The sequence below is a fragment of the Euprymna scolopes genome, chromosome 20 (genome assembly GCF_053919585.1).
Source record: "Euprymna scolopes isolate OS-2025 chromosome 20, ASM5391958v1, whole genome shotgun sequence".
In the NCBI taxonomy this organism is placed as follows: Eukaryota; Metazoa; Mollusca; class Cephalopoda; order Sepiida; family Sepiolidae; genus Euprymna; species Euprymna scolopes.
In genome coordinates, this window is record NC_136501.1 from 91325129 (window position 1) to 91338171 (window position 13043).

Here is a 13043-nt window from a genome sequence, read left to right on the forward strand (position 1 = left end):
AAATGTTTTTTTTTTTTTAAATACTTGAAAATATACATAACGTAGACAATCAATTAAAAAAATAAATAAATAAAACGAAACTTTGAAAAATAAAAGGCATTTTAGTAAAACAAAAAATATTAGTACTTATGCAGAATGCAGACCTTGTTGAAATATTATTTAGAAACCTATAAGGAGTTTTTTTTTTAAATATCCTCCCCCCCCCCTCAACAAAACACATCGTAAAAATTAAATTTAACTTGAAAATGCTATCTAAAAATAGCATGGTTCTGCTATATTTATATATTCTACATAAGTATCAAAATATTTTCTGTTTCCTTATTGCATTTTTTTTTTAAATTTCTTTAAATAAAATACCCACTTAGAATAATTGTTTTTAAACTTAGTTTTGAATGCTTATATTTTTTTAAACTGGTTTATACAACTAGAACAATACCCGTCCCAAGATGGGTAAAATGAATTCCATGAACACGACAAATTTACACCTATTTTATGTCCCCCTTAGGAAGATGTAATGATACTGAACCTGGCAACCCCCAACCAGCGCACTCCCAAAATAAAGATGGTGGAAATGGATACGGTTGATGTAAATAGAGAATGGAAGTCATCCAGCATGAAACGAAATACGAAACAAAATTCTGTATAAGAAACTTTTTTTTATATAACTATTAAAATAAGTTTTTCTTATTTATTGGGATAACACAAGTGTTCATAAAAAAATACTTTCATCCATTATTCACTAGCCTGGGTGCCTGGCACTGCCTGGGTGTTTGGAGGTGTGTGTTGAGCAAAAAAAAGTGGTAGTAGGCAGGCAGGCTCACGAACGTGTACTGCAAAGGAAGAAAAGAATATGACCCCCCTCCCCTCCAAAAAAAATAACGCCTTTGCCATTGCGTTCATCGCCAAACCGTAAGTGGAAGAGGTTTAAATTAAGGTTAGTCAATCGAAAAGAGGGGATGATTTTCGAAAATATTGGCGAAAAAAGTGACACCTCCTTGTAGAAAAGTGCCCAGTTGAGGGTGAAGGAATCAATGTTTTTATCAATTTTTCGATATTTGTCATCTGAAGGGTCGAGCTTCAAAACGATACTGATCTTGTGAAAATCTGTCGCTTTTGTTGAAAGTTTTAGGCAGATATACATACAAACATTTAAACAGACAGGTGGAATTTATATTATAGGTGACAAAATTTTGTGATGTGAAAGAGTCTAAGAATTATTTCTAAATTATTCTGATATTATAAAAGTGATAACACAAGATAAAAACTATTAAATATTTCAAAAAGACTTCATTTATAGAAATGTAAAAAATAAATTTTTTTGCATTTCAGCTTTATTATTTCGTGATAATATAAGAAGTGTTAAAAAAAGAAAACTTTAAAGAAATGTAAAAAAAAAACAAAGGTTGTTTTACTTTGTTTTGTGATAATACAAGTGTTAAAACTAAAATAATTTTTTGGAAATAAAATATTTGTATTTTGTTCCATATTTCGTTTCATGCTAAGAAACTACCATTCTGTATTTGCATCATCCATTTCCGCCATCTTTATTTTGGTTGGAGATTGCCCTGAACCTTATGTCTAGAATCCTTATTCTAGTTTTCATCAAAATCAATTACCTGATTTTGATTCTAAAAAAGAAAAAATATGTAAAAATTGAAATTCAAGGAATCTTCCTTAATTATTGTCTGAAATATTTAAAGTTTCATATTTAATGGCACATCCATATTATACCTTTCAAAATTCCTTAAATACTCCAAAGAAAGCGAAATTATGAGAATATTTATTAACTAATGTGTAATACCTATTGTTAAAATTTCATCAAAATTGGACATGTCTGAATTTTCACACAAAGGAAACTAAATATAGCTCACATACGAACCATTTACTCCTAGCAGCTGGGTTTCAAAATTCATAATTAATTTATGAGTTAATCCAGTACATAAAATATATAAACATAAATGTACCTATCTTCAATGTTAAGTAAACATTAGGATACAGTTTTGATAGAAACTTTAAATTTATGTCTCAACTTTAATTCCGAATATTCAAATACATATTTAGATAATCGATACTTTCCCCTATTAAAAATCATTTACCAATCATAATTTTTAAATGCCATAAATTGCAAACACTTTTTTTTTTGTTGCCAGAAGACAAACGAAAACAGGTCTAAGGGAGATAACTACGTTAACTAAAGAAATAAAAATTATGCCTGATTTTTTTTTTTTTTTTTTTTACAGCATACTTAAATCAAAACCTTTTGTTTAACGTTTTTGAAAGCAAAAAATAAATCAACATTCGTAATCACTTTAGAATAATCTTTCAAAAGAGATGAATAAAATATAATCGCTATGTTTCGTTTGTAAAAAGGGGAGAGGTGTCTATATACACTATAATAAATAAGCTTTTTTTTTACATTCATATGATTATTTATGCAAACTTTAAAAGATCTTCATTTCCTTTTATCAACATTTTTCCTTCACCATATACTTTTTATTTCAAGGAAAAAAAAAAAAAAAAATGCTGTTGTTGGCATTCTTGCAAGAGGTACTGCATGAAGGTTGCCAACATCCCGATGTGAAAATAGTGTTATGGAATAGACTGAGTGTTATGGTGTCTGAACCTGAAAGTTTCATTTCTCTGTTGCATATAGACAGTGAAAGACTAAGAAAACAACTTCTGTCACGGACGTGCATCATTGAATTCCTGACGTAAGCGCACTGAGAATGGTGGGGACTATGCAGAAAATTAAATTTGGGAGCACAAAATGTGGCTCATTTTATATGGAATTACTCCCATCTTCATAGCACATTTTAGTTAAAACAAAAAAAAAAAAATAGTAGGCTTTACTTTTCAAATGATCCTCATATGACAAAGCAAGCTCCAGACGCCCATATACAGCCATCGTTCATCACTGGCAAAAGTGCATTAAAAATGGTGGTGACTATGTAGAAAAGTAAATTCTGTAGTACAAAACAGGTTACCTGTTTTAATGATACCACTCCTGTCTTTGTAGCTCAATTTTTTTTAGTTTATATATATATATATATATATATATATATATATATATATATATGTGTGTGTGTGTGTGTGTGTGTGTGTGTAGGTCTATATGTATTAAGTTTGTTGAGATAAATATTAAAACATTATAATATTAAACATTTGATAATGTTTACTAGTGATTGATAATTAGTAGTAATTTTACCAGTTAAATTAATTTTGTCCATTTTATTAATTTTTGTTATTAATTAGTAAATATCATCTACAATTTGAAATATTCCACTAATGTGCAGGAACTCAGAAAATATTTATACTCAAAATCGAATCAGCTGATGAAATCCTGCTGTTCAACTCCCCACAGTACCCTGTTAGACATGATCCCAAATAGTAACTCTTACATCCAAATGACAATATGTCTTGTTTTAGGTAAAGAAAAAATAATAAATTCACAAGACAAAGTAAAATTTAAGGATCAAATAGATTTGAGGCACCCCTAAAATTAGCGACAATTAAAAGGACACAGTTTGCCTTGAGATTGATTTTTTACTTTTGATTTACAATTTTATCAACTAATATATTAAAGATTTTTATAGCAAATAATTCAATATTAAAAAAAACAAAACGTTTTTATTGAAAATATACAAATCATAAAACGTACTTATAAATAAAAGTATTGTTTTTTATTATAAATTTCCAAATTTGATTTAAAAAAGAAAAAAAAAACGTTTTGTTCATTACAAATATGTTTGTACACTTGTACACATTAAAGTATAGACATATTTTAAGCTATTAGTAAAACTTTTGTAAAAGTCAAACTTTTTTCTCTAATATGTGAAAGCAAGACTGCGAATGTATGTATATGAAGTATTATTTTATTAACAATTCAACTAGAAGTATAAAAAAAAAAAAAAAATCTTTAAAATTTTTTTAATTGATTTTATTTTATTTACCCCCTCTCCAGGATGTTAGTCACAAAGTCAGGTGTTGGTTTCATGAAAGTGTTTCTGTGGAGCAAACTGGATTTGAACTTGGCACATCCAGGTTTGCAGTCAGTGTTGTTACCCACTTAGCTATCAGCACTTAAAAAGGTGATATGACAAACTGCGCTGTTTTACTTGTTGCACAACCTGTTTTGCCTTAAATCCACTTGATCCAAATTTATACAAAATTTGATAAAATTAACAATACTTTCACTCATTTTTGTATCATTCATATTTATGACTGATGAATTCAGCGTCAGAATTGTTTTTAGATGAGGTCTAATGACTTGTATTAATCGGACTACTACTCTCATTTTGGTTGTTTTCACAATGCTTTGTCAGCCGATGTAACCTCCAATCTTCTTCAGGTGCATCTTTTCGAATTTAGGAATTTCAAACTAAACCATTTAATATCAAGCTTGACTTTTTTTTTTTTTTTTTTTACAAGAGAATCCCCACTTATCAAGGCGCAAAGGTCACTCAAGGATAAGGGTTAATGAATGTAAGGTGGTAGTGTAGTAATCCTTAATGGTGTAGATTAGGTAGAATTTTGTTTATTTAAGGGTATGGATTAACAAGAACTTGTTTACATTGGACTTGAAGGCTACCATATTGTAATCGTCTGGGAAGCAGGCCAGTGGAACAGTGTTCCACAGGTGGGCAGTTCTTGGAAAGAAGCTTTGTTCATGGAATCTGCGTTTAGATTTAGGCACAGCTAGAAAGTAGGGGAAATTGTTGATAGTAGTTGCAGCTAATCAAGTGTTTTTTTCGAAAGTTTGGCAAGGGGGGGGGATTGGAGCTCAGACAAGTATTTGCTATGAAAATAATGATAGAACAGGGACAGGCTTGCAACATTTTTTCTGTAGGAAAAAGGTTCAGGAAAGAGAAAAAGGCATCACCTACTAGGTTTTGAACTTAATTCAAGGCAAAATAGGGCACGCCAAGTAGCTTCTGCCCAGATGCGGCAATCGTCCTCCATTTGAGGATGTACTTGGCTCTTATACAGATAGAGGATTGCATCAACAGTGAGATACCTACTCAATTAGGTAGAAATGTTAATTTATGTTATGACGAAATAAGAACAATCTACCCAGATGGATTAAATAAAAGGCTCAGTTTGAAATTCCATACAATGATACTATCCTTATAATAATCATTGCATATAGCTGTTAATATAAAATTAGGTTACATAAAATAAGGTTATGAAAATAGAATGTAAATTGTGAATTCAAAGCTTGTTTATTTTGACAGACTTCGAATTATAATTATAAAATTCAGTAGATAAGCTAAATTACAGTAAACAATTCAGTTTGTTGTATTTGAAAGGAATTTAAAATAAATAAAAACTCACATTTCATAATAACTAATAAGTTGATTAAAATAAAACAAAAAAAAAAAACAGGAGTTGTGCATTTGATTTTGACAAATGTCACATCTTGTGCTTTTCTTCCCTGATGGGACTTTGTTAGGACACCCTTGCTCGAGGAAACAGAATGATCGACCAAAGGCAACCAAGTAAATGGACACCTTTAGTTTAATGCATTTTTAGCAAGTTACAAGGGTAGCCCTTATTGTAGAATTACAGGCAATGGTGTCCATCAATCATGTCTGATCTTGGTTCTGTGCCCTGATGGGGGAGGGAGCAGGTGATGCATAGAGATTTTTAATGCTGAATTCTCTTCTCTTGCCATGATGACTGGTAAAGCTTTTCCTCTTCTCTCGAGGCAACTGGCAAGGTAGTTCCTCCACAGATTGCGCTGGTCAACAAGTGTCTCCGAGCTTCCAAGGTCTGTGCCAACTTCTTTCATGTTTCTTTTGCACAAGTCTTTGAATCCAAGCTGTGGGCGACCCTATTTTCTCTTACCAGTTTCAGTTCCCGTTACAGAAATTCTTTTTAGAATCCTACCATTCTGCATCCAGCAGACATGTCCAAATCGACATTGATGCAAGAGAGTAATATTATTACCATAAGCTACGCTAGTCACAAATATTAAGAAGATTTAAGAAAAGAAACATAATAAACATTAGCAACCATATCATATATCTATATTTCCAATAACAAAGGCCCAGACTTACGTCTACATGACAGATTTGGAACTGCTTAAGCAAGAGTTTGGTAATTACAGTTTGACTAGAACGGTTTGAAAAAAAAATGCACCTATGGAATTAGGCATTACACATTAGTGGATACATTGTGAACATAACACAACCAAGAATGCAATAGTCCGAATAATGGAGAATAATTATAAGTTTTAAAATAGTGTTCATATTTCTAACAGAAGTAGGGAGCCATAACCACATTTGGAAAGAAATTCGGGGGGGGGGGGATAAAAAAAAATCCATATTAGGATTTTACCATTGACTCCCCACATCTGATTTCGACACAAGCTTCATTTTTTTTTTTTTTTTTTTTAATTTGAACAATAAGTTTTTTTTCTTTTTGAAAAATGAAAAGGAAGTTTCTCCTTCCCTTAAAATTTTACTTATCTTTTTAAATTAACAAAAAATAAAAATGTGCTGAAACTAAAACAGGAAGTATCACTTAATTTTCATTAAATCTATACTGCCATCTAATCTTTTAAACAAGTTCTTTGAAATAGAAAATTAAATAAAAATGGCAGAGGTGTATATATTCATATGAATTGCAAATGAGAAGGTTTAATAACTCAATTAAGTAGATTCTTAAAGGGAGATAATAAAAAAAACAAGGGGAGATAATAAATATGATTAACAGAGGCCACAGAACGATTCTTTCTTCTCCAAATTGTTGATGACGAGGCTATTTTAAGCACTGATCATTAGAAAGTAAATAAGCAAGTTGAAAAGGTGATGGGGGAATGAGAGGTTAGATATTTGCATTATTGAATGTTGGTCTGCGTTTTAGAATATTAAGAAATGAGATAAATTGTGCTGAGTCAGAAAAAGAGAAAAAAGATGGAAAAACTGACAGAGAACACATAAGAGTCAAAACAAGGGTTGGATTGTTTTGGGAGTTATTTTTAAATATAAAAAGGTATGAAAAAATGTTTGGAAAATAGAAATAAAGGTTTAAAAAAAACAAAAAAAAAACGAAAATGATCTATGCTAATAAAAATGTAAAACAAACAAAAAAAGAAAGAAGGTTAATATAAATTAAAAAAGATAACTCATGTGTTCAGCTGAATAACCCCTATTTACTAGCCTCCCCACAAGGGAAGAGACACAAGGTTGTTGTTTTTTAAAGATGTGGAAAATCCAGCTCCCCTAAAAAAGAGGCACTCTGGATTGAGACAAAAATTAAAAAAATTGTTTCAGTCTTGAAGGATTTCTCCTTCATTGGCAAAGACAGAAAATATGACGTATGATATCAGAAAAGATGATCCAAAGGATCTTCTGAAAGTCTGACCTGAAAATAAATTCTAATTTGAGACGCAATTAAGTGACAATTTTAAAATTAATAAAGCATTTAAAAACGGCCATAAGTAGTTGCAACTGATTTCAAATTCAAAGAATTTTTTGTTTATCTATTTTAATTTTAATATAGTTTCTGCATTAATCCAATCAAACGGTAACATTTTAAACTTATTTGGGTTGTGTGTGCATGGATTTAGGCAGCAAGTTTTCATTCAGGTAAATAACATAAATTAACAATTTTGTTTTGTTGTTGTTCTATATGGCTTTATTTTATTTTATTTATTTATTTTTAGTTTTTCAAATAGTTTAAAATTTCAGAAAAAATTTGTATTTCATAGGTTTCTTGTTCTATAATTCTTTCATGAGTATTTTAAATTGATTCAACCCACCACCTAATGATGCTTTGGTGAATCAAATTGAAAGTACTCCTCGAAAAATTATGGAACAAGACACCCACACAACTTATATGCACAAACCAAATGGATTATCTGGTAAATTGAAAAAAAAAAAAGCCTTGTAAAAACTTAAAGCCATCTATCTTGTATCACACACACACACACATACTAACAGAGATACCTAAACGTACAACATTTTTCTATTAAGACTATCTCTCTCCATCTTTCTTCCTTCTCTTCACCTTACTCTTTCTTCTCCACCAAGCCCATTTCTCTTCCTGAACACACACACACAAAACTGCAGAAATGAGTTGGTATAGAAGAGTCAACTTCATGAAAAGAATATAGTGTTGATAAAGTATATAGGAAACGGTCTTAATTTTATGTAAGTTGAGTATTATTCTTATGAATAATATAAAAGAGGCTTATTTTAATTATGCAAGAAAAATGTCTTAAATATGTCTGTTTTGTCTTGCTCAAATAAAATCAAAGTGGACTAAATAGTAGTGACAGGTTGTCTACTAGTATATATATATATATATATATATATATATATATATATATATATATTTATATATATATATATGTGTGTGTGTGTGTGTTTGTAAACTTGAATTTCTAAACTATATATATATATATATATATATATATATATATATATATATATTACTTCAGAATAGTTTTTATTTAACAATCAGTTGTTATGGAAACGTGAGATTGTAGGTTTACAAAATATTACTGGCAGTAATATTCTATACGTTATCCCATCTAAACAAGAATTGCTCGATATGCAAGATAGAACAAATAAATTTAATTGTGATTCAATGAATTTCAAAAAAACTCATTGAAATGAAATGAAGTGGTTGAGTTTCATATCAAAGAATTTTTATTATTCTAAGCAAGACAAAGAATGCTTTAGAAAATTAATCTCCTTAACCTATAGGGTTTCGATGTCTACCATCTCATCAGAGGAGAAAATATTAGCAAATACTTATAAAGGTATGCACCCTATTTGCTAAAGTCAGTGAGACATGAAAGTCAAAGTCAAAATAATAAATTTGATTTCCATGTCTCACTGACTTTAGCAAATAGGGTGCATACCTTTATAAGTATTTGCTAATATTTTCTCTCTTCTGATGAGATGGTAGACATCAAAACCCTATAGGTTAAGGAGATTAATTTTCTAAAGCATTCTTTGTCTTGCTTGGAATAATAAAAATTCTTGGATATGAAACTCAACCACTTCATTTCATTTCAATGAGAGTTTTTTGAAATTCATTGAATTACAATTTAATATATATATATATATTATTTTAATTTTAGGTATTAGTAAATTAATTGGATTATGTCTGCATTTCTTTATTGGAAAAGTGTTAACTAAAAAAAATTCATAATATATATATAATAAATATGGTTAATAAGTAAATACAAGTAGATTCAACTGTGTTTCAATACTGGATTTGGTCAGCCCATTAGCCTGATGAAATTAATGATCAAAATAAGACTGTGTTCATGTCGGCTTTTGTAGTATTTTTGTTTAGTTTAATTTTAATGCTCTATAAATGTATTGAGCACTATCAAAATTGATATGGGAATCTCACACTCCTAACATTAAAACATACTTTATTATATTATTGATGGTTCACATTATTTGAATTCTTCGGACTTCTGTTCTCATCTTGGGTGTTATTTTCACAATGTTTCAGTTGATGTAATCACCAATCTTCTGCAGGTGTATCTTGTCAAACTCAGAAAGCTGCAGAAAACCCTTTATTTCTTTTTATTTATTAACTTTTTTTTACTTAGAGGTCACTACTTATCAAGGCCCAAAGGCCATTTGAGAATAAGGGTTAATGAATATGAGGTGGTAGAGAAGCAATCTGTAATGGTGTAAATTAAGTAATCTTTAATGGTGTAAATTAAGTATTTATGAGGACAACTAAACAGAAACTTGTTTATATTGGATTTGAAGGCTACCAGGTTGTATTCAGTCAGGAACCATGCCAGCATAACAGTGTTCCAAAGGCAGACAGTTCTGGGAAAGAAGGTTTGTCCATGGAATCTGTGTTTACATTTAGGCACAGATAGAGTGGGGAAAATCATATATAGTAGTCAAGTGTTTTTTGTGAAAGTTTGGCAGGGGGGGGGCTATGGATTGGAGTTCAGACAAGCACTTACCATGAAAATAGTGCTAGAGCAGAAACAGGCTCACATCTTTTCTGTGGAAAAGAGGTTGCATGGAAGAAAAATGGGCATAACGTACTAGGTTTCGAAGCCAGTTTTGAACTCTATCAAGGCAGGATAGGGCATGCCAAGCAACTCCTGCCAAGATGTGGTAGCATTACTCCATTGGAGGGTGCATCTGGTTCTTATAGATATAGAGAATTGCATCGGCAGTAAGATATTTACTGGATCAGTAGAGTGATCCAACCATCTTTCCAGCGATCTTGGCAACAGATTTGATGTATGTGTTCCCTTTCAGATCAGGAGTGACAGTCAGTTCCAGAAGCTTATCAAGACATAAGGCTTCCCTAAGACTAAAGTCATTCATTTTAATTGGGGCGTGGTGGGGATCAGAGCGATTATAATGAAGGGAGAGAAACTTTAATCGACAAGGACTTATGGCGTACTGGATAAAGTACTTAGTGAAATTCAGTTGCAAGTTACACTATTCTGGAGGTTGAAGGTTCAACCTCAGTGGAGGTGATGCTCAAAATACAAATTACTTAGGGTTTCTACTGAGACGAAACAAGAGCATGCTACTCCCCCAAGGATTAAATAAAGGATTCTATTTGGAATTCCATGCAAACATATCAACTAAAACGTTATGCAAATAACACTCAAGATGAAAATAGCAGACCGAATAATCCAAATATGAAAGAAAATAAGGTACTTGTGCAGAATTTGAACCAGACGTAACCAACTGTCAGCTCGGCTTTGCTCAGAACATGACGTCATGCGCTCAGGTTTGACTGTCAATCAATGTGCAGCAAAGGAGCAGATAATGTTTGGGGACAATATTGAGGAAAAAAAAAAAAAAATCAATAAATTAAGTAAACAACCTTCAAATGGCCGTTCCTAATAACTTTATACATGATGAATATCTCAACCTTGAATCAACAGTTGCAGATGCTGGGAGATGTCATTTCATATTGTCAAACAAAATGATCAATCACTGCAAAGACAAATTGCGTGTCTTGTGGCAAGAGATACACCATCGCCAAAACACGATCCATTAAGGAAGTGTATCAGGACGAAATGCTGGCCATGGACATCAATAAGGACTGGCACGTTTTTCCAGCATGAAAAACACACAAAATTGTTATTAATTTTGTGCAATTTTGTTTGACAAAAACACAACAAAAAAATGGTTGTTTATTTTTTTTCATTTCAACAATTTATTACAAGAATAAAACAGAAATTGTTACGGTAGGTCGTTGTTTCTTTTTTTATTTTTGTTATATATATATTTTTTTTTCTGGTTATTTTATTATATTGAAATGTTTTCTTCAGTATTTTCCTTGAATAGCATTGTTAATCGGCAACGTTTGGCGAAAGCCGGTGATTGACGCCATGTTCCGAGCAAAGCTAGGCAGACATTTATCTGCACAAGTACTGTAAATAATTAAGAGACAGAGGAAGTTGGTCCTAATATGAAAAAAGCTTACAGAGACCTTCTGGATCTGGCGTCAGAGCAAAAACCATGGTTTATTTAAGTGCTTCATGTATCAACAATAAGTTCATAAGCAAATTTTATAAATTGACTTAGCCAATGTTGCCTGGGTATTGAATATGTTCAACATAAATCTATTTTTTAATGTGCGTGTTTGTGTTTTAATACTAAACACTTACCGAGGCGAAAATCCACCCGAGGATAAAATTTAGTGAGATTTTTAGTTGGATGATAAAACAGTAAATACTGTGAAACGATTTGGAATTATGATTTATTCATAAAATGACTTGTCTGATATTTGTGGACGTTGGACTTGAAAATAAACATGTTGTAGTCTGTAAGGAAATATTCCTGCAGCAAGGTGTTCCACATGTGGGAAGTTCTTGAAAAGAAACTTGTGCATGCATTGTGGGTGTGTATGTGTGTGTGAATGTGTGCGTGAATAGCTGATGTGTAATAGAGGTTACAACATTTAGTTACGATAACACAAACCTCACATCCATTATTATATTACACTTAAAAATAAAAAATATATTTTTATAATTCCTAAAGAAAAATAAATATTATTTCATTTGTGATTTCTCCAAAATGTGGCTTTATTTAAAAAATTTTTTAAAAACTTTTGGTTCTTAAAACAAACAAAGAAAAATCTGCATGATGTATCTACCCATGACGAAACGAAAATACCATATTCCAAAATTCATGTAAACTGATCAATTACTTTTATTTTTGATAAAGAAAATCACTCAATGAATTATGGGAATTTGAAGGCATCACTGCATAAATCTAATATGAATAATTGTTCAGTTATCTACCTTTGTTTTTTTTTTTTTTTTGTTTTATTTTATTCAAAACTAGCTTGGGTGCCCGGCGTTGCCCAGGTGTTTGTAGGTGTGTGTTGAGCAAAAAAAAAAAAGTTGTTGTGGGCAGGCAAGCAGGTTCGAACCCGTGACACAAAGGCGGAAAAGAAAGTGGAGGCATGTGTAAGGGTGTTGGTTGAGCAAAAAAGTCAGGAGTAGTAAGCAGGCTCAAACCCGTAACGCCCCAGAGGAAAAAGAGGTGAAAAAAAAAATGGTCTTATCGATGCACCCACCGTGATTGTGACATGACAGGTGGTCAAAATAATGTCTTTTATGCAACGCCGTTGATGCGAGGTTTGAACGACTTGCAAAAATGTCAGTTCAAAATTGTAGAAAAGTGCTCAGTTAAGGGTGAAGGAACTAATGTTTTTAGCAAATTTTTCAATATTTGTCATCAGAAGGGTTGAGCTTCAAAACGATATCGATCTTGTAAAAATCTGTCACCTCTGTCGAAAGTTTTAGGCAGACATACATACATACATACATTTAAACAAACAGGTGAGAGTTATATAATAGATGACAGGCGAGACAGTCACTTCTGATCAATTTGATTTTCTTATTTAAAAAGAAAACTACTTGATCAATTTTCATGTTTTTTGGAATGTAATATTTTTATTCCGTTGCAGCTATGTACATCATACAGATTTTTCTTTGTTTTCAGTAGAGGGGGGAATTCTAGACAAGAACCAAGTTTTTTTGTTTTTTTTTTTACTTATATTTTTATATTCATAAATTATTGAGA

General features: G+C 31.3%; 1 protein-coding gene across 31 annotated transcripts in view; it reads right to left on the minus strand.

The window, feature by feature from the left end:
- Window positions 1–13043, minus strand: part of LOC145241638 (uncharacterized) — a 530026-nt gene that overhangs the window by 312657 nt on the left and 204326 nt on the right. The gene's annotated exons all lie outside the window — the stretch shown is intronic.